Here is a 24,044-nt window from a genome sequence, read left to right as displayed (position 1 = left end):
ATTCTGGCAATTCGGAGAAAATCGCAAGAGAAATGTTATATGTCCATTATATAACTGATGTATCTGTGCTTAGGTGCTGGACGTTATAGTTGATGGTGGTCAAATGTTTAGTGTTCGAGCATCGTTAGACAAACGTGTAGGAGACGATGGTTTGACTCCCGCTCAAATCTTAATTTTTGTAGTGCAAGTATAAACTGTGATACTCAAACAATTTGCACCTACACTATTCGTTCTTGCTACATTAGCAACATCTCACCACTACCCAGATACCTGCCAAATGAGGCCTGTCTGTGTGTCTGCACCTCGAAGTGCCAAGGTGCAAAGTAATTCTGAGTAACTTACCAGGTTGCATGTATAATTATAAATTTGTTTTTTCTAATAATTAAATTTATAGTTATAAATATGTTTGTTCTAAGAATTAAATTAAATTAAAAATAGTAAGTAGTCAAATAACATGAAATTCACTTAAACGCCGGCCGCTGTGGCCGAGTGGTTCTAGTCGCTTCAGCCCGGAACCGCGCTGCTGCTACGAACGTAGGTTCGAATCCTGCCTCGGGAATGGGTGTGTGTAATGTTCTTAGGTAAGTTGGGTTTAAGTAGTTAAGTCACATGGTGCTAGAGCCATTTGAGCCACTTCAATTAAGCATCATGCAAATATATGAGTCTTATTTTAATTATATTACCTCTCAAACGTCATACAAATTACACAGTATGACCAGTGAAGAAAAAATATAGTTTAAAGATAAAGCGCCAGTGAGATTCGAAGCGTCGTCTCATCCACGCTTCTCATGCAATGGACAGTAACTGTTTTTTTTTTTTTTTTTTTGTTGTTTTCATATACCTCTTCAAGTTTCTTGTTGATTCGTTCACTCATTTCTTTTATTACAGAAGGCAGCTAACCCTCTTTTTTCAAAACTCATTTTATTCGTTGCATTTGTTCTACATACACATCTACATTTATACTCCGCAAGCCACCCAACGGTGTGTGGCGGAGGGCATTTTACGTGCCACGGTCATTACCTCCCTTTTCTGTTCCAGTCGCGTATGGTTCGCGGGAAGAACGACTGTCTGATAGCCTCCGTACGCGCTCGAATCTCTCTAATTTTACATTCGTGATCTCCGCGGGAGGTATAAGTAGGGGGAAGCAATATATTCGATACCTCATCCAGAAACGCACCCTCTTGAAACCTGGCCAGCAAGCTACACCGCGATGCAGAGCGCCTCTCTTGCAGAGTCTGCCACTTGAGTTTGCTAAACATCTCCGTAACGCTATCAAGGCTACCAAATAACCCTGTGACGAAACACGCCGCTCTTCTTTGGATCTTCTCCATCTCCTCCGTCAACCCGATCTGGTACGGATCCCACACTGATGAGCAATACTCAAGTATAGGTCGAACGAGTGTTTTGTAAGCCACCTCCTTTATTGATGGACTACATTTACTAAGGACTCTCCCAATGAATCTCAACCTGGCACCCGCCTTACCAACAATTAATTTTATACGGTCATTCCACTTCAAATCGCTCCGTACACATACTCCCAGATATTTTACGGAAGTATCTGCTACCAGTATTTGTTCTGCTATCATATAATCAAACAATAAAGGATCCACCTTTCTCCGTATTCGCAATTCATTACATTTGTCTATGTTAGAGGTCAGTTGCCACTCCCTGCACCAAGTGCCAATCCGCTGCAGATCTTCCTGCATTTCGCTGCAATTTTCTAATGCTGGGACTTCTTGTATACTATAGCATCATCTGCGAAAAGCACCATGGAACTTCCGACACTGACTACTAGGTCATTTATATACATTGTGAAAATCAGTGGTCCCATAACACTCCCCTGTGGCACGCCAGAGGTTACTTTAACGTCTGTAGACGTCTCCCCATTGATAACAACATGCTGTGTTCTGTTTGCCAAAAACTCTTCAATCCAGCCACACAGCTGGACTGATATTCCGTAGGCTCTTACTTTGTTTATCAGGCAACAGTGCGGAACTGTATCGAACGCCTTCCGGAAGTCAAGGGAAATAGCATCTACCTGGGAGCCTGTATCTAATATTTCCTGGGTCTCATGAACAAATAAAGCGAGTTGCGTCTCACACGATCGCTGTTTCCGGAATCCATGTTGATTCCTACAGAGTAGATTCTGGGTTTCCAAAAACGACATGATACGCGAGCATAAAACATGTTCTAAAATTCTACAACAGATCGACTTCAGAGATATAGGTCTATAGTTTTGCGCATCTGCTCGACGACCCATCTTGAAGACTGGGACTATCTGTGCTCTTTGCCAATCATTTGTAACCTTCCGTTCCTCTAGAGACTTGCGGTATACGGCTGTTTGAAGGGGGGCAAGTTCTTTCGCGTACTCTGTGTAGAATCGAATTGGTATCCCGTCAGGTCCAGTGGACTTTCCTCTGTTGAGTGATTCCAGTTGCTTTGCTATTCCTTGGACACTTATTTCGATGTCAGTCATTTTTTCGTTTGTGCGAGGATTTAGAGAAGGAACTGCAGTGCGGTCTTCCTCTGTGAAACAGCTTTAGAAAAAGGTGTTTAGTATTTCAGCTTTACGCGTGTAGTTCTCTGTTTCAATGCCATCATCATCCCAGAGTGTCTGGATATGCTGTTTCGATTTAACGTAAGACCAGAACTTCCCAGGATTTTCTGTCAAGTCGGTACATAGAATTTTACTTTCGAATTCACTGAACGCTTCACGCATAGCCCTCCTTACGCTACCTTTGACATCGTTTAGCTTCTGTTTGTCTGAGAGGTTTTGGCTGCGTTTACACTTCGAGTGAAGCTCTCTTTGCTTTCGTTGCAGTTTCCTAACTTTGTTGTTGAACCACGGTGGGTTTTTCCCGTCCCTCACAGTTTTACTCGGCACGTACCTGTCTAAAACGCATTTTACGATTGCCTTGAACTTTTTCCATAAACACTCAAAATTGTCAGTGTCGGAACAGAAATTTCTTTTTGATCTGTTAGGTGGTCTGAAATCTGCCTTCTATTACTCTTGTTAAACAGATAAACCTTCCACCCTTTTTTTATATTCCTATTAACTTCCATATTCAGGGATGCTGCAACGGCCTTGTGATCACTGATTCCCTGTTATGCACTTACAGAGTCGAAAAGTTCGGGTCTGTTTGTTATCAGTAGGTCCAAGATGTTACCTCCACGAGTCGGTTCTCTGTTTAATTGCTCGAGGTAGTTTTCGGATAGTGCACTCAGTATAATGTCACTCGATGCTCTGTCCCTACCACCCGTCCCAAACATTTGAGTGTCCCAGTCTATATCTGGTAAATTGAAATCTCCACCTAAGACTATAACATGCTGAGAAAATTTATGTGAGATGTATTCCAAATTTTCTCTCAGTTGTTCTGCCACTAATGCTGCTGAGTCGGGAGGTCGGTAAAAGGAGCCAATTCTACTTCACTACAGGATAAACTACTACTAACAGCGACAAACACGCCACCACCAGTTGCATGCAATCTATCCTTTCTAAACACCGTCTGTGCCTTTTTAAAAATTTCGGCAGAATTTACCTCTGGCTTCAGCCAGCTTTCTGTACCGATAACGATTTCAGCTTCGGTGCTTTCTATCAGCGCTTGAAGTTCCGGTACTTTACCAATGCAGCTTCGACAGTAAACACTTACAATACCGACTGCTGCTTGGTCCCCGCATGTCCTGACTTTGCCCCGCACCCTTTGAGGCTGCTGCCCTTTCTGTACTTGCCCGAGGCCATCTAATCTAAAAAACCGCCCAGACCACGCCACACAACCCCTGCTACCCGTGTAGCCGCTTGCTGCGTGTAGTGGACTCCTGACCTATCCGGCGGACCCCCAAACCCCACCACCCTATGGCGCAAGTCGAGGAATCATGTGATTATATGTTCGTGGCGGACGCCTCATGTCACCCATTCAAGGTCATCGTTAGTTTTTTTTTTTTTTTAGTTACAGACACTTGAAATTTCTCTTGGGATTTTCTCGGAACAGCCAGAGCAGCGCATCTTACTACTTGGACATTATGTTGTTTTAATGGCCTTCTAAAGATGTACGAAGTTTGAAGTAAATCTGTGATTCCAACGTCGCGACTTCCCCTTGTCAGACTGATCATGTGCTTTCCCCATTCTACACTCGGACAGCACGCTCACTGGTACTACATGCTTCGTGCGTGCCTCATTCCTCGCCAGGTGATGCTGCTATCGCTTCGACGGATTCATATCGACAGTAGGCTGGTGATCATAATGTTCTGCCTGTCCGGTGTAAGTTGCCAGCATAACAGAGACATAGCTTCATCAGTTTCAATATATGTGTGGCAGTATTAACAGAATAGAAGACTTGCTTAAAAAGGAAACAAAAAGATACACTACTGGCCATTAAAATTGCTACACCAAGAAGAAATGCAGATGATAAATGGGCTTTCAGTGGACAAATATGTTATACCAGAACTGACATGTGATTATATTTTCACGCAATTTTTGTGCATAGATCCTGAGAAATCACTACCCAGAACAACCACTTCGGGCCATAGTAATGGCCTTCATACGCATGGGAATTGAGTCAAACAGAGCTTGGATGGCGTGTACAGGTACAGCTTCAACACGATACCACAGTTCATCAAGAGTAGAGACTGGCGTATTGTGACGAGGCAGTTTCTTGACCAGACGGTTTCAATTGGTGAGAGATCTGGAGAATGTGCTGGCCAGGGCAGCAGTCGAACATTTTCTGTATCCAGAAAGGCCCGCTCGGGACCTGCGACATGTGGTCGTGCATTACCCTGCTGAAATGTAGGGTTTCGCAGGGATCGAATGAAGGGTAGAGCCACGGGTCGTAACACATCTGAATTGTAGCGTCCACTGTTCAAAGTGCCGTCAATGCGAAGAAGAGGTGACCGAGGTGTGTAACCAATAACACCCCATACCATCACGCCGGATGATACGCCCGTATGGTGATGGCGAATACACGCTTCCAATGTGCGTTCACCGCAGTGTTGCCAAACACGGATGCGACCATCATGATGCTGTAAACAGAACCTGGATTCATCCGAAAAAATGACGTTTTTGCCATTCGTGCACGCAGGTTGGTCGTTGAGTACACCATCGCAGGCGCTCCTGTCTATGACGCAGCGTCAAGGGTAACCGCAGACATGGTCTCCGAGCTGATAGTCCATGCTGCTGCAAACGTCGTCGACCTGTTCGTGCAGATGGTTGTTGTCTTGCAAACGTCCCCATCTGATGACTCAGGGATCGAGACGTGGCTGCACGATCCGTTATAGCCACGCGGATAAGATGCCTGTCATCTCGACTGCTAGTGATACGAGGCCGTTGGGATCCAGCACGGCGTTCCGTGATACCCTACTGAACCCGCCGATTCCATATTCTGCTAACAGTCATTGGATCTCGACCAACGCGAGCAGCAATGTCGCGATACGATAAACCGCAATCGCGATAGGCTACAATCCGACATTTATCAAAGTCGGAAACATGATGGTACGCATTTCTCCTCCTTACACGAGGCATCACAACAACGTTTCACCAGGCAACGCCGGTCAACTGCTGTTTGTGTTTGAGAAATCGGTTGGAAACTTCCCTCATGTCAGCACGTTGTAAGTGCCGCCATCGGCGCCAACCTTGTGTGAATGCTCTGAAAAGCTAATCATTTGCATACCACAGCATCTTCTTCCTGTCGGTTAAATTTCGCGTCTGTAGCACGTAATCTTCGTGGTGTAGAAATTTTAATGGCCAGTAGTGTAGCTTTATAAAAATATAGCTGTGACGTCTCTGCTGTATGGGAATTACCCTTGGGTTCCCACAAAGAGGGATAAGAGCAAAATACGGTCAGCTGAAATAAGATTTCAAAGAACATTGAAAAGCTGAACACGGCTGAAGAAGGGATATACGACGAAATATAGAATAGAGAAATGTAGAAGCAGCTGAAGGAGCGTGTGACCAGAATTACAGAAGAAATCCAGAAACCTTGGTAGGCCCAAACCAGACGGGCTCAACTGTAAACTTTGGAGATGCAGCAAGCTGTTAGCCTAATACCTGGAAGCGAAGACGACGTTAATGACGATGAGGATGACACGTTTTCGGACCCAAATTTACTGGAAAGTATTGGCTTCTGTTATCGTATGTGTTCGCGTGTCAGTTTTCAGAGTCTGTGAAGGTACACCCGGTGAAACTCGACAGCGTAGCAACGAAATGCGTTTGCGACACTGTCGGATCCAGATTATTCGTCCCAACACTAGCGGTCAAACTGTGGAGACGCCACCTGGTGTGTTCCCTCTGGAGCACAGCTGGTATTGGTGCCGACAACAGGCATCGTCAGGCTATCTAGGCAAGGAAAGGAGCGTGCCGTCTTATACGGCAGCCGGGCATCCCGTCCCGTCCTGCTCGTAACGGGGACAATTGAGGTGGCTCGGCAACTCCGCGCCCTTCTCTACGCTGTGCAGGTAGCAGAGCCTGCTACAGCACCAGCTCGCTTTCCCAGAGTACGTCGACCAGGAGATGTCAGCCTACCGTAAAGTGAGGCGCGCAGCCGGATTCAGTAATGCTTGGAGAACGTCGCCATTACCCTGGCGTATGAGACAGGCACCCGTTATTTGCTAGAACGTCCTCTTCATTTACTTTAGTGGAATTATGTCGTAGCCGGGGAAACGAGACGTAATTGGTTTGGAAACCGCTGCATAAAGGCGACTCGGTGCCTAATGGTGACAGATCCCCAACAGGGCTTGGAGTAAAAGATCAACCACTAAGCCGATACTCATATTACGTAGTGTTACTTCGTTATCAATTGCGCGAAATATCATTTAATTTATAACTAAATTAACAAACATCCGAAAACATAGCTCAAAAGAAATTTTGTCTGTCATTCGGCCCAGTCAGTCTTCATCAACCATGCACTGTGGTCATAAACAGTCTGAAAAGTTTATAAGCGTATTGCAGGGTAGGTTGTCCTGAGAAATAACAATTAAGAAAAAAATTCGACGAGTTGTCTGTTTCCGTGTTACTTAGCATGGAACATAGCGAATCAGGAGATCGCACCCGCAAATTTAAGCGACCCGCCTCATACAATTAGTGTCAGTTTTCTCATAGAGTAGATGACAGCGCACGAGACTGCTCAGCCATCGGATCGCGCTCGATCCTTACTATCGTGTCGTGTCCAATTTCTCTATTGCTCTCTTGTTCGGTTTTAGGAAACCAAGCGACGTACATATTTGGCGATACCTCCTCTGTTGGGGCGCTAGAATTTGCTCGTGCAGTGGCTATATTAGCTAACTTCAATGCTGATTAACTCGAAAACGGCGCAACGTATCAAATTTTGTATGAAATAAGTTTGATTGTCGGGCCCCGTAATTGTAAAAGACAAAAGCAACTAAACTGCTGATCTTTCGACCGACTTGCTGCGGTCTTCTTCAATAGCACTGGCTTTCGAAGCTTACGAACGTCTCATATTCTTTTATTTTTCTTTAACAATTATTCCTCAGCACAAACCTACCCTGCAACACTCTTAGAACTTTTTCAGTCTCTTTCTGACCTCCCTATATATGATATACCTTTATTTGTTCGAGTGTGCTCATTATGCACAAGCCGCTAAGCTTGTGCAGCAAGTCTTGCTTTGGTAATCTTTCGTCCGTCACTCCTTTCAGATGAAATATCCGTCCTGAGGGTATTGGTCATTTGTGCTCCATAGCTGAAAAATGTAATGCTAATAAAAGAAACCACAGCTGTATTTAAAATAGTTTTGTTTGTCACTGTGGCATAATAAACTTATCCTGAAATACGGTTGTGGTGGTTTTTATTATTTATTTTTTATTTATTTATTAGTGTGGCTCAATAAAGGTAACGTGAAGTAAAGCTGTGGAGATTTCTGCTAACATTATTTTGAGATTTTACTGTTCAGGAGGAAGAAACAGAGAGATTTTTGTAAATCTTCATTGCTGTTCCGTCATCTTCAAACCTAGACTGCCATATTTAGCTTTTGAATCTGCAGCTCCTGTCCTTTTTTCCGAATTTGCATTTAAATTATAGAATATGATTTCCGTCTATTTGCAAACACACTGTTTTTTTCTTTTTACCCAAACTTGTTTCAGCACCTCTGTGCCATCACCAATGATGAGTTGTCGGTTCACTCATCAGCGATGATGGCACAGAAGTGCTGAAACATGTTTGGGTAAAAAGAAGAAACAGTGTGTTTGCTAAAAGGCGGAACCCATATCCTCTAATTAGATTGCCATATTTATTTATTTCTTAATTCTAGTCTACTTTCTTGATGTCTACAATGGGCCATTATTCGTCAAATCACATTTACGTACATCATTGTGACAATTAATAATTTCGCTTTTTTGTATTTTGTATAATGAAATACGTTAATGATTCCTATTATATTATCTTCCCTTATTTCTGTTTATTTACATTAATATCACTATAACATTTAGGTTGATGCCTGTATGCTGCCCCACATCTCATGGAATAATTCCCATTTCATATGAGTCTTCACTTCTACATCTACATCTACATCCATACTCCGCAAGCCACCAGACGGTGTGTGGCGGAGGGTACCTTGAGTACCTCTATCGGTTCTCCCTTCTATTCCAGTCTCGTATTGTTCGTGGAAAGAAGGATTGTCGGTATGCCTCTGTGTGGGCTCTAATCTATCTGATTTTATCCTCATGGTCTCTTCGCGAGATATACGTAGGAGGGCGCAATATACTGCTTGACTCTTCGGTGAAGGTATGTTCTCGAAACTTTGACAAAAGCCCGTACCGAGCTACTGAGCGTCTCTCCTGCAGAGTCTTCCACTGGAGTTTATCTATCATCTCCGTAACGCTTTCGCTATTACTAAATGATCCTGTAACGAAGCGCGCTGCTCTCCGTTGGATCTTCTCTATATCTTCTATCAACCCTATCTGGTACTGATCCCACACTGCTGAGCAGTATTCAAGCAGTGGGCGAACAAGCGTACTGTAACCTACTTCCTTTGTTTTCGGATTGCATTTCCTTAGGATTCTTCCAATGAATCTCAGTCTGGCATCTGCTTTACCGACGATCAACATTATATGATCATTCCATTTTAAATCACTCCTAATGCGTACTCCCAGATAATTTATGGTATTAACTGCTTCCAGTTGCTGACCTGCTATTTTGTAGCTAAATGATAAAGGATCTATCTTTCTGTGTATTCGCAGCACATTACACTTGTCTACATTGAGATTCAATTGCCATTCCCTGCACCATGCGTCAATTCGCTGCAGATCCTCCTGCATTTCAGTACAATTTTCCATTGTTACAACCTCTCGATACACCACAGCATCATCTGCAAAAAGCCTCAGTGAACTTCCGATGTCATCCACAAGGTCATTTATGTATATTGTGAATAGCAACGGTCCTATGACACTCCCCTGCGGCACACCTGAAATCACTCTTACTTCGGAAGACTTCTCTCCATTGAGAATGACATGCTGCGTCCTGTTATCTAGGAACTCCTCAATCCAATCACACAATTGGTCTGATAGTCCATATGCTCTTACTTTGTTCATTAAACGACTGAGGGGAACTGTATCGAACGCCTTGCGGAAGTCAAGAAACACGGCATCTACCTGTGAACCCGTGTCTATGGCCCTCTGAGTCTCGTGGACGAATAGCGCGAGCTGGGTTTCACATGACCGTCTTTTTCGAAACCCATGCTGATTCCTACAGAGTAGATTTCTAGTCTCCAGAAAAGTCATTATACTCGAACACAATACGTGTTCCTGCCATGGAGTCTTAGGTTGTGTTTGTCAGCTGCTGCTGTTATAGCTATTACAACTACTATGTCTATAGATAACTACTACAACCACTGCCATCACAAATACTAGTAGGCCCCCCTATGTCCTCATCCCGTGACGCCTCTGGGCTAGGATGACACGGAAGCCGGTCGGTATCGTTGGGCTTTCATGGCCTGTTCGGACGGAACTTAGTTTTTTATAATACTAGTAACACCGCCTTGATTTTTCCGCTGCAAGCTTTACTACGAATACTAATCCAAATATCTGCACTAACACTTATGCAGATACTAATATTCTACTTCTACAATAACTATAGAGCCTGTTTAAGGGAAAGGAAAAATAATTATTTACCTGTTAATGCATTACGTGAAATGTATTTGTCTAGCACCATATAGGCCTTTTTCTGAATGACGTGTCCAAATACTATCTTCTTATTACTGTATTAATGAAAATGTCACTTATTGTAGTCAAATGCAGTGAAAAAGCATAACTGACTTAAATACCTCTTATTCATATATCTGTCTCTTTTCACGATAATATGTATCTATCACTCTCTATAAATCACCAAAATTAAAAATGAGAGTGACATGAGAATTGGAGAAAATAGGTAACGTGTATGACACATGAAAAATCGTCAGAAAAGAGAAAAAAGATAATTGGAGACACTGGTTTTATGTTGGAGGGTACAACATATTAAAAATGGAAGCAAAACCGTGAGTAACAACACTGAGTTGGGCTATTCCGTGTACATGATGTGCTGAAGGAGTTGGTTGTCCAGAACAGCACGTTGCAACTGCCGAGAATTCGGGGCTTTAAGGCCACTAGGCCACTTGGGTGCCAAGGATATTTTGCAAACTGTAGTGCACACCCTTTGAAAGAGAATGATTCCGCAGTAGAAGGCGAACTGGCGGAGATTCAATGGGTGCGGGAATGGACGCCGAACGATATTTGAGTATATATGTTGAGCACCACGATTTTTCACACAGAACAACATACACTTCAACACAGCCACCTGCATCATTTTCAAGGCAACCATTCGAAAAGTTTGATGCAAATAAGGAATACTTTACATATATATTATTTTAGTAATGTGAGCATCGAAGCCCGCATCTCGTGGTCGTGCGGTAGCGTTCTCGCTTCACACGCCTGGGTTCCCGGGTTCGATTCCCGGCGGGGTCAGGGATTTTCTCTGCCTCGTGATGGCTGGGTGTTGTGTAATGTTCTTAGGTTAGTTAGGTTTAAGTAGTTCTAAGTTCTAGGGGACTGATGACCATAGATGTTAAGTCCCATAGTGCTCAGAGCCATTTGAACCATTTTGAGCATCGAATAAATTATATATATAGGAACATAAACTGAAAATCTATTACTCATAAATGCAACAAGTAGCCTGGAGTATCGATAATCTAAATAATAGGATCTGAAGAGCAATATTAATTTAAATACGTACAAAAGTCTTAGTTATAAAATTTACTATATAATTGTACAAATTCGGTACATTAGTTAATTATTATGGCGAATAATTAACATAGGTAGCACTGAGACATAAAAGCAGATGGAAAAGGGATAATATTTTTGTCAGTGATGCAAAGCAGGTGTTTTAGAAGTTAGATGATATTTGGTGTGAGATCAATGCTTTTAATAACAAACACACTGATCTTTCTGCTGAAAATATAAAGAAAATTGTAAATTCAAAATTGAAATACAGGATTACAGCAGTTAATAATAGTGGAAATGTTGGCAATGAAGACAACTATTAGAAAGTTTGTACTTTCCACCACTTTGTTGTCTGAAGATAAATACACCCTACAGGAATCAGACAAAGACAATACAGGATGTTTTAAAGGCCCTGTATCACATGGCTGCTTTTTCACTAAAGCAACGAAAAGAAAAATTCATAAATGACTGTGCTGATAAACCTCTTACGTTATTTGATTTTCAAACAGCTGAGCAGAACTGAACGTACTCAGACATTTCTCGCTTTACTTGTTCTGATCATCACTAAACTGACACACAATATTTTTTGCGCAACGCAATCTGACTTTCAATAATCCCTACAAAAGAATGGCCCTAACTTACAATAACCTATAACTTTCATGAATCACTTACCTCACAAAAATCTTCATTACTCGAACTTCTGCAATACAGCGAGCGCCAATACTGCCAGCTAAATAAAAGATTCTAAGTACTGAAGTCACTAACTACTGATAGGCATAGTTAGCAAATGAAAGATTTTGATGGAGAACATACAATGTATTTACCTTAATAGCATTCAAAAGTCATTATATACACTCCTGGAAATTGAAATAAGAACACCGTGAATTCATTGTCCCAGGAAGGGGAAACTTTATTGACACATTCCTGGGGTCAGATACATCACATGATCACACTGACAGAACCACAGGCACATAGACACAGGCAACAGAGCATGCACAATGTCGGCACTAGTACAGTGTATATCCACCTTTCGCAGCAATGCAGGCTGCTATTCTCCCATGGAGACGATCGTAGAGATGCTGGATGTAGTCCTGTGGAACGGCTTGCCATGCCATTTCCACCTGGCGCCTCAGTTGGACCAGCGTTCGTGCTGGACGTGCAGACCGCGTGAGACGACGCTTCATCCAGTCCCAAACATGCTCAATGGGGGACAGATCCGGAGATCTTGCTGGCCAGGGTAGTTGACTTACACCTTCTAGAGCACGTTGGGTGGCACGGGATACATGCGGACGTGCATTGTCCTGTTGGAACAGCAAGTTCCCTTGCCGGTCTAGGAATGGTAGAACGATGGGTTCGATGACGGTTTGGATGTCTTCCCTCGACGATCACCAGTGGTGTACGGCCAGTGTAGGAGAACGCTCCCCACACCATGATGCCGGGTGTTGGCCCTGTGTGCCTAGGTCGTATGCAGTCCTGATTGTGGCGCTCACCTGCACGACGCCAAACACGCATACGACCATCATTGGCACCAAGGCAGAAGCAACTCTCATCGCTGAAGACGACACGTCTCCATTCGTCCCTCCATTCACGCCTGTCGCGACACCACTGGAGGCGGGCTGCACGATGTTGGGGCGTGAGCGGAAGACGGCCTAACGGTGTGCGGGACCGTAGCCCAGCTTCATGGAGACGGTTGCGAATGGTCCTCGCCGATACCCCAGGAGCAACAGTGTCCCTAATTTTCTGGGAAGTGGCGGTGCGGTCCCCTACGGCACTGTGTAGGATCCTACGGTCTTGGCGTGCATCCGTGCGTCGCTGCGGTCCGGTCCCAGGTCGACGGGCGCGTGCACCTTCCGCCGACCACTGGCGACAACATCGATGTACTGTGGAGACCTCACGCCCCATGTGTTGAGCAATTCGGCGGTACGTCCACCCGGCCTCCCGCATGCCCACTATACGCCCTCGCTCAAAGTCCGTCAACTGCACATACGGTTCACGTCCACGCTGTCGCGGCATGCTACCAGTGTTAAAGACTGCGATGGAGCTCCGTATGCCACGGCAAACTGGCTGACACTGACGGCGGCGGTGCACAAATGCTGCGCAGCTAGCGCCATTCGACGGCCAACACCGCGGTTCCTGGTGTGTCCGCTGTGCCGTGCGTGTGATCATTGCTTGTACAGCCCTCTCGCAGTGTCCGGAGCAAGTATGGTGGGTCTGACACACCGGTGTCAATGTGTTCTTTTTTCCATTTCCAGGAGTGTATACATATATATCAGTTCATGACATCCAGTCTTACAAATTTACTGTCTCTGATGGACACACGTCCAGATCATCCGCTCTCAAAACTCCGCCATCTCTCTCACCACATCCACCACTGCTGGCAGCTCACCTCCAACTTCGCAACGCTACGCACTGTTCACATCTAACTGCCCAACACAATACAATAGCAATATTCCAACACTGCCAACCAGCCACAGACTGCACACAGCACAGTCAGTGATTTTCATACAAAGCGCTACGTGGCGTTACCAACATAAAAACCTAAACAGCCTACCTACAAGGTTTGGGAGGAACTATGAACGCGAACAATTAAAACACTGCAGCAGATGAGAATGGAAGGTACACTAACAGCTTTCCCAGAAAAGAGTGAGCGGGAACAGAGGTGGTTCACATCTTCGTGGTAATAGTATAACGATCATCATAAAGAAAATATAAAAGGACTAGAAGAAAAAATAGAAATTTGTGGTAAGTTGTCTTGGGGACCAAACTGCTGAGGTCATCGGTCCCTAAGCTTAGACACTACTTAATCTAACTTAAACTGACTTATAGTAAGGAATACACACACACCTATGCCCGAGGGAGGACTCGATCTTCCAACGGGGGTAAGCCGCGCGGACCGTGACAAGACGTCCAAGAGCGCGCGGCTACCTCGCGCGGCTGTACGAGAAGAAACACGGACTGAAATACAGAGGATTATCAGTTTACAGTAAAGGTTGATGTTAATGGTGTTGAGGCAGTAGCGTTCATTTACACATGTTTGTTTCATAGCAGGACTTCATGAGCAAAAAAATGTATATAGATAAGTCACTTGTATCACCAGTACAAGGGATTAAGGTCGTAGATGCCGTTGGAGGCATTAGTATTAGAAGTGAAAATTGAAGAAGTGTTATTGGACGTTGTTGATAGAGTTGTACCAGATCTGCATATCGTTCTTCTCTTAGGTACAGATCGGTTAGTGAAGCATTCTGATGTAGTAGATTCTGAGAAGGGCAGTATGGCCCTAATGGTAATGGTTACAAAAAATACATTAAAATTTGCAAATGGTATTAAGGCATCGCAAAGAAACACAGGATAAATGCTATTTGAAAGTGAAGCATCAATGTTTTCTATGGGAAGTCAAAAAAATGGAATTACCTCATTACACAACAGAAAGAGTGATCACGTCAATATCGAAAAGAAAGTATCAGCTAATGAAACAGAGTCTAAAGTAAACCAAATTGAATTAATTAAAGAAGCCATAAAAGGAGAATCAGAGATAATGTTCGATAATGCCGAACTTACCACCATGTGGCGAGGGTGGGAGCATGTAATGCACGCAGGAATATTGTCGAACATCATCTTTTGGTGGTCCAGATTTAAACCTCCCCTTAGAAAAATTTATGAATGATTGTGCTGATAAACCCCTTACGTTATTTGATTTTCAAACAGCTGAGCAAAACAGAACCTGCACAGATATTTCTCTCTGTACTTATTCAGATCATCAATAAACTGACACACAATATTTTTAGCACAACGCAATCTGACTTTCAAAAATCCCTGCAAAAGAATGGCCCTGACTAACAATAACCTATAACTTTCATGAATCACTTACCTCACAAAAATCTTCATTACTCGAATTACTGCAATACAGCAAGCGCCAATACTGTCAGCTAAATAAAAGATTCTAACTACTGAAGGTACCAACTACTGATAGGCATAGTTATAAAATGAAAGATTTTGATTCACAACAATACCTTAATAATGTTCAAAAGTCAGAATATATATATCAGTTCATGACTTCCAGTATTACAAATTTACTCTTTCTGATGGACACACGTCCAGATCATCCGGTCTCAAAACTCCGCCATCTCTCTCACCACATCCACCACTGCTGGCGGCTCACCTCCAACTGCGCATCGCTACGCGCTGTTCACATCCAACTGCCCAACACTACAATGGTGAATATTCCAACAGTGCCAACCAGCCACAGACTGCAAACAGCACAGTCAGTGATTTTCATACAGAGCGCTACGTGGCGTTACCAATACAAAAACCTAAACAGCCTACTTACAACATTATTTTATGGGGAGGGATAATGTTGTATGAGCATACTGACATCCAAATCTTTCAACTCGGTATAAGTACCGGTTAGCGTTATTTTGACAGTACACTCCACCATTTACGTATTTTCAGATACGCATTAGGCTCTGACTTTATTTTTATTTATGACAAAGCGCAGTCGCATCGAATTGCGCAGGTGGAGAGAGCTCTTATAACGAGAGGTTGGTTCAAATGGTTCAGATGGCTCTGAGCACTATGGGATTTAACTTCTAAGGTCATCAGTCCCCTAGAACTTAGAACTACTTAAACCTAACTAACCTAAGGACATCACACACATCCATGCCCGAGGCAGGATTCGAACCTGCGACCGTAGCGGTCATGCGATTCCACACTGTAGCGCCTAGAACCGCACGACCACCCCGGCCGGCTATAACGAGAGGATATTCGGCGAATGACGCTTGTTCCCCCGACTGAAATACCATAGAGCACGGGCGGGATGCGTTGGGTAGACATACTGCAGCATGTCCGAATGCACCTAGGACCATTCGGCAGATGTCAATCGCTCTGATGGAGAAATGGAATTCCTTACCAGCCTTGTGGCCACTATACGAGCACGCTGCAAAACATGCACTGCGGTTCGTGGCGACCACTCACCCTATTAAGAACAAAGTTCCGCTTTTTGTAATGCCACATCAGCATTATAAATGGCGATGACTTCAGTTTAATTACTGTCTTTGAATAAAAGTGCCGTTTCTGTACGACTCATTTCGTGTTTCTTTCAGTTACTTTTTACACTATACTGTAGCAGCCACTTCTATGTGTGGACCAAGTTTCATAGAGTTATGTTACTTGGCAGTGTCATAGCACGCGGAAATTATTTGTGTCCTTAAGTTTTGCAGATCAGAGAATATTCCACTGATTGGTCGGTAAATACAATTAACACGCCACAGACGTGGTATGTAGAGGTAGTTTTCCAGGATACCACTACAATCTCGTCGAGAAACTGCATCGGTTGTATACGACATGTTCTCCATGATGTAGGACCTTTACTCGCATGTAATCTTGCTGATAAAGTAGCACACGCAAGGTGGTTTACGAGGAACGCAAAAACTCAGTGTGGTAACACTAAGGTCCTATCTCTCTTTCCCGACCCGGAGGCCGTGCGTACTCCTAGCCCAATCCCATCACGATAGTCGCGTGGAGAACAAGTTAACTCAAAGTAAGGCTTAACTGCAGAGGTATTTTCAGGACCTGGGAGGCGCCCCTCAGCTCTACAAAGCACTCTTTAATTTGTCAAATAAGCAGCGGCGAACCATCTGGGATAAGTATCTGAGAACAGGTTCAAAATCAATTAAACTTGGAAATGAGAGTCCGATAGCGAGAGGAAACCAGTTCTGGGGAAGCGGCGACAGAGGGGGACGCTCTTGGCCCCGGCAACTAGCCTCGTCTGCTCGGAGAGCGTTCTCGAGGCATAAGAAATCCCTCGTGCACTTATTACGTACCTTTTGTGCGACAGTCTGCCCGACTCAAACACTGTACCACGTGCGTGCACTGTACGCAGCTCTTGCCTCGAAGGTCATAACAGCACACAGTCCTCTCTTTCTGCAGTAATGAGGAATGGCGTATTTGCCTTGTTTCAACGAGCTATGTTCACCGTTGTTATCGTTGTTTTCACAAGACACTAAATCAACCATCCGTCTACATAATAATGTGATTTAATTTCAATTTACACTTTTTATTTATCTCTGAGTGTCTTAAAAACACAACTGTGGCCAGGAAAAGTGATATTAACCTAACGTATATAGCTGAGAATCTATGCAAAACGTATTCTTAGTTGTATACAGTGTAAAATTTGAGGTAGTATAATCCTATCATGTAAATGTCTGTTACATTTTTCGTATGTGACGATTTGAAAAATATGTCTTTTTTAGCTGTTGAATCCTGCTTAGTCGTCGAATATGGGGTGTCTAAGAAACCAGCTTTCTCCTATCGCTAGACAGAAATTCAGGCAAATTGTATTAATAAGCTTTATTACGAAAAGTAGCTGACAATACTTAACTTTGAGAAACACACAGGTGTGTCGCAAGCAATGGGAGACAGACAAAATAAACAAGGTTCTTCAGTATAACATGTCCGAGTTTGAGCTACATAGCATTTACAAGCCAAGTAACGAGTGTTGACACTTCTGTCCTAGTTGCTGGTCTTGACGCTGCTGTGGAACTGGGCAGTGACCATTTGGGCGCGTCGCTTATGTCCTCTTCGCATAGAGACGGCAGCTGTCGCGTTGTCGTCCTGGAGAGGGGTCGGTCAGCGTGCGATCGGCTGACGTCGCCTCACAGCCCTCTCTGCTCTAATGTTCCCGACTGGCGTGCCGGCTCTTGTGAGTACCTGAGACACAGAAGGCAAGAAATTTGTTTATGTTATTTTATGCTGTCGTTTATTATAGAAACTTTGGCGTAAAATGTAAGGGAAAGATAAACTGATAGTGTTCTGTTCTCATTAAATAGAGGGAAAACAAAACCAGGGCATAATGAAAAATTACTGATTTAAATATATATATATATTAAAAAATAATTAATCATTACGAAGTGTTTACATGTAACCGTAATGTTTCAGTATCTTGTGTGTTATCTTTAAACAACGCTTCTATGACTGTGCTGCTTTACGCCATGTGCCAAACCAAGTTTGCTGTGTAGTTCGAAGTTAAGTACTTCAATCGCGTGTGTTACGTGGATCACGTGCTAAAAGCAAAGTCAAGAGGAAGACAATTGTGAATTCGTATCTACAAGACGTTCATTTAAACTGAAGGCATTGATATATCTCTAAACCAACACATCGGATCAAAAACAGAAATAATTCCAGCTTGTTTGTCTCGGAGAGGGACATACAAGGAACAAAGATACCACACACGTTCGTTGGTGGAGGGAGAAGGGGGTAAGGGGGAAGGGGCGGGTGTGGGGCGACTTTGAAATCTTCAATGGGAACACCCGTTTTGGACTGCAGTTTACGACTCTATGGCAAAATCTACATCGTTTTGTCTGAAACATTTTCTTAGTTTCGTAACAGATGGCGCTGTAATCTCGTAATTTACTACGTGCTCCTCAATAGCTATTGAATGTTCAGTGTCACGTGCGACCCCACCTCCATGCAGCGAGGGTAGAACAGGTCAGTATTTCATATCTTCTAATTGGAAACACCATTCCCAACGTTGTGTTCCTCCACACGTCGATCAGCCAACGCTGCACCGTGGCCGTGTAGCGAACTACTGCGTATCGTAACGGAGGGTATACTGTGAAACGGAGTTAACGTATCGTGCAGATGTAGAACAAATAACGGTTCTAAACGTTACAATACACGAGCGGTGTTTATTACCTGCACATATACCTATCATTTGTAGAACAACCTTGCATGTGGACGATCAATGTGGCAAGCACAGAAGAAAAAACTGAAATGATCCTAATTTACCGGAGAATGTAGGCGAAATGTTGAGGCTGCTGTTGCCTTGTATGCCGAGCGTTTTCCAGAAAAAGCTTGGTCTTGTTCGTTCTTTTACAAGTTCTAAACGCATGCCCCCATGAACCATGGACCTTGTCGTTGGTGGGGGGGCTTGCGTGCCTCAGCGATACAGATGGCCGTACCGTAGGTGAAACCACAACGGAGGGGTATCTGTTGAGAGGCCAGACAAACGTGTGGTTCCTGAAGAGGGGCAGCAGCCTTTTCAGTAGTTGCAGGGGCAACAGTCTGGATTGTTGACTGATCTGGCCCTGTAACACTAACCAGAACGGCCTTGCTGTGCTGGTACTGCGAACGGCTGAAAACAAGGGGAAACTACAGCCGTAATTTTTCCCGAGGGCATGCAGCTTTACTGTATGGTTAAAAGATGATGGCGTTCTCTTGGGTAAAATATTCCGGAGGAAAAATAGTCCCCCATTCGGATCTCCGGGCGGGGACTACTCAGGAGGACGTCGTTATCAGGTGAAAGAAAACTGGCATTCTACGGATCGGAGCGTGGAATGTCAGATCCCTTAATCGGGCAGATAGGTTAGAAAATTTAAAAAGGGAAATAGGTAGGTTGAAGTTAAATACAATGGGAATTAGTGAAATTCGGTGGCGGGAGGAACAAGACCTTTGGTCAGGTGAATACAGGGTCATAAATACAAAATCAAATAGGGGTAATGCAGGAGTAGGTTTAACAATGAATAAAAAAATAGAAGTGCGGGGGAGCTACTACAAACAGCATAGTGAACGCATTATTGTGGCCAAGATAGACACGAAGCCCATGCCTACTACAGTAGTACAAGTTTGTATGCCAACTAGCTCAGCAGATGGTGAAGAAATTGATGAAATGTATGATATGATAAAAGAAATTATTCAGGTAGTCAAGGGAGACGAAAATTTAATAGTCATGGGTGAGTGGAATTCGATAGTAGGAAAAGGAAGAGAAGGAAACATAGTGGGTGAATATGGATTGGGGGAGAGAAATGAAAGAGGAAGCCGTCTGGTAGAATTTTGCAATTTTGCACAGAGCATAACTTAATTATAGCTAACACTTGGTTCAAGAATCATGAAAGATGGTTGTATACGTGGAAGAATCCTGGAGATACTAGGAGGTAACAGATAGATTATATAATGGTAAGACAGACATTTAGGAACCAGGTTTTAAATTGTAAGACATTTCCAGGGGCAGATGTGGACTCTGACCACAATCTATTGGTTATGAACTGTAGATTAAAACTGAAGAAACTGCAAAAAGGTGGGAATTTAAGGAGATGGGACCTGGATAAACTGACTAAACCAAAGGTTGTACCGAGTTTCAGGGAGAGCATAAGGGAACAATTGACAGGAATGGGGGAAAGAAATACAATAGAAGAATGGTTAGCTCTGAGGGATGAAGTAGTGAAGGCAGCAGAGGATCAAGTAGGTAAAAATACAAGGGCTAGTAGAAATCCTTTGGTAACAGAAGAAATATTGAATTTAATTGATGAAAGGAGAAAATATAAAAATGCAGTAAATGAAGCAGGCAAAAGGGAATACAAACGTCTCAAAAACAAGATCGACAGGAAGTGCAAAATGGCTAAGCAGGGATGACTAGAGGCCAAATGTAAGGATGTAGAGGCTTATCTCACTAGGGGTAAGATAGATACTGCCTACAGGAAAATTAAAGAGACCTTCGGAGAAAAGAGAACCACTTGTATAAATATCAAGAGCTCAGATAGAAACCCAGTTCTAAGCAAAGAAGGGAAATCAGAAAGGTGGAAGGATTATATAGAGGGTCTATACAGGGGCGATGTACTTGAGGACAATATTATGGAAATGGAAGAGGATGTGGAAGAAGATGAAATGGGAGATACGCTACTGCGTGAAGAGTTTGACAGAGCACTGAAAGACCTGAGTCGAAACAAGGCCCCGGGAGTAGACAACATTCCATTGGAACTACTGACGGCCTTGGGGGAGCCAGTCCTGACAAAACTCTACCATCTGGTGAGCAAGATGTATGAGACAGGCGAAATGCCCTCAGACTTCAAGAATAATATAATAATTCCAATCCCAAAGAAAGCAGCTGTTGACAGATGTGAAAATTACCGAACTATCAGTTTAATAAGTCACAGCTGCAAAATACTAACGCGAATTCTATACAGACGAATGGAAAAACTGCTAGAAGCCGACCTCGGGGAAGATCAGTTTGGATTCCGCAGAAATGTTGGAACACGTGAGGCAATACTGACCCTACGACTTATCTTAGAAGCTAGATTAAGGAAAGGCAAACCTATGTTTCTAGCATTTGTAGACTTAGAGAAAGCTTTTGTCAATGTTGACTGGAATACTCTCTTTCAAATGCTGAAGGTGGTAGGGGTAAAATGCAGGGAGCGAAAGGCTATTTACAATTTGTACAGAAACCAGATGGCAGTTATAAGTATCGAGGGGCATGAAAGGGAAGCAGTGGTTGGGAAGGGAGTGAGACAGGGTTGTAGCCCGTCCCCGATGTTATTCAATCTGTATATTGAGCAAGCAGTAAAGGAAAGAAAAGAAAAATTCGGAGTGGGTATTAAAGTCCATGGAGAAGAAACAAAAACTTTGAGGTTCGCCGATAACACTGTAATTTGGAAGAGCAGTTGAACCGAATGGACAGTGTCTTGAAAGGAGGATATAAGATGAGCATGAACAAAAGCAAAACGAGGATAATGGAATGTAGTCTAATTAAGTCGGGTGATGCTGAGGGAATTAGATTAGAAAATGAGACGCTTAAAGCAGTAAAGGAGTTTTGCTATTTGGGAAGCAAAATAACTGATGATGGTCGAAGTAGAGAGGATATAAAATGTAGACTGGCAATGGCAAGAAAAGCGCTTCTGAAGAAGAGAAATTTGTTAACATCGAGTATAGATTTAAGTGTCAGGAAGTCGTTTCTGAAAGTATTTGTATGGAGTGTAGCCATGTATGGAAGTGAAACATGGACGATAAATAGTTTGGACAAGAAGAGAATAGAAGCTTTCGAAATGTGGTGCTACAGAAGAATGCTGAAGATTAGATGGGTAGATCACATAACTAATGAGGAGGTGTTGAATAGGATTTGGGAGAAGAGAAGTTTGTGGCACAACTTGACTAGAAGAAGGGATCGGTTGGTAGGACATGTTCTGAGGCATCTAGGGATCCACCAATTTAGTATTGGAGGGCAGCGTGGAGGGTAAAAATCGTAGAGGGAAACCAAGATATGAATACACCAAGCAGATACAGAAGAATGTAGGTTGCAGTAAGTACTGGGAAATGAAGAAGCTTGCACAGGATAGAGTAGCATGGAGAGCAGCATCAAACCAGTCTCAGGACTGAAGACAACAACAACAACAAACGCCACTATATCTGATGGAAACGTACATACAGGCAAATGGAAACGAAACAAACGGGTTACAGGAGAAGCTAATGATTCAGCTGTGTTAGCGGCAGTGTGCCACAACCCACGGATAAACACCCGGCAATTACATCGCGATTTCGATATGTCCGTAGGTAGTTGTGTCACAATACTGTATCGTCTTAAGTATCATCGATACTACGTATAACTGCATCAAGAATTTTATGGCGCCGATTTCCATAAACGGAAAGTGTTTTGTGAATGGGCACGTCAACAATTACACTACTGGACATTAAATTTGCTGCACCACGAAGATGATGTGCTCCAGACGCAAAATTTAACCGACAGGGAGAAGATGCTGTGATATGCAAATAATTAGCTTTTCAGAGCAATCACACAAGGTTGGCGCCGGTGGCGACACCTACAACGTGCTGATATGAGGAAAGTTTCCAACCGCCCGCATCTCGTGGTCGTGCGGTAGCGTTCTCGCTTCCCACACCCGGGTTCCCGGGTTCGATTCCCGGCGGGGTCAGGGATTTTCTCTGCCTTGTGATGGCTGGGTGTTCTGTGATGTTCTTAGGTTAGTTAGGTTTAAGTAGTTCTAAGTTCTAGGGGACTGATGACCATAGATGTTAAGTCCCATAGTGCTCAGAGCCATTTGAACCATTTGAAAGTTTCCAACCGATTTCTCATACACAAACAGCAGTTGACCGGCGTTGCCTGGTGAAACGTTGTTGTGATGCCTCGTGTAAGGTGGAGAAATGCGTACTATCACGTTTCCGACTTTGATAAAGGTTGGATTGTAGCCTGTCACGATTGCGGTTTATCGTATCGCGACACTGGTGCTCTCGTTGGTCGAGATCCAATGACTGTTAACAGAATATGGAATCAGTGGGTTCAGGAGGGTAATACGGAACGCCGTGCTGGATGCCAACCGCCTTGTATCACTAGCGGTCGAGATGACAGGCACCTTACCCGCATGACTGTAACGGATCGTGCAGCCACATCTCGATCCCTGAGTCAACAGATGGGGACGTTTGCAAGACAACAACCATCTGCACGAACAGTTCGACGACGTTTGCAGGAGCATGGACTATCAGCTCGGAGACCATGGCTGCGATTACCCTTGACGTCTCATCACAGACAGGAGCACCTGCGATGGTGTACTCAACGACGAACCTGGGAGCACGAATGGCAAAACGTCATTTTTTCGGATGAATCCAGGTTCTGTTTACAGCATCATGATGGCCGCATCCGTGTTTGGCGACATCGCGGTGAACGCACATTGGAAGCGTGTATTCGTCATCGCCATACTGGCGTATCACCCGGCGTGATGGTATGAGGTGCCATTGGTTACACGTCTCGGTCACCTCTTGTTCGCACTGACGGCACTTTGAACAGTGGACGTTACATTTCAGATGTGTCACGACCCGTGGCTCTACCCTTAATTCGAACCCTGCAAAACCCTACATTTCAGCAGGATAATGCACGACCGCATGTTGCAGGTCCTGTACGGGCCTTTCTGGTTACAGAAAATGTTCGACTGCTGCCCTGGCCAGCACATTCTCCAGATCTCTCACCAATTTAAAACGTCTGGTGAATGGTGGCCGAGCAGCTGGCTTGTCACAATACGCCAGTCACTACTCTTGATAAACTGTGGTATCGTCTTGAAGCTGCACGGGCAGCT

The sequence above is a fragment of the Schistocerca piceifrons genome, chromosome 7 (assembly GCF_021461385.2).
Source record: "Schistocerca piceifrons isolate TAMUIC-IGC-003096 chromosome 7, iqSchPice1.1, whole genome shotgun sequence".
NCBI lineage: Eukaryota > Metazoa > Arthropoda > Insecta > Orthoptera > Acrididae > Schistocerca > Schistocerca piceifrons.
This window is presented reverse-complemented; position numbering follows the sequence as displayed.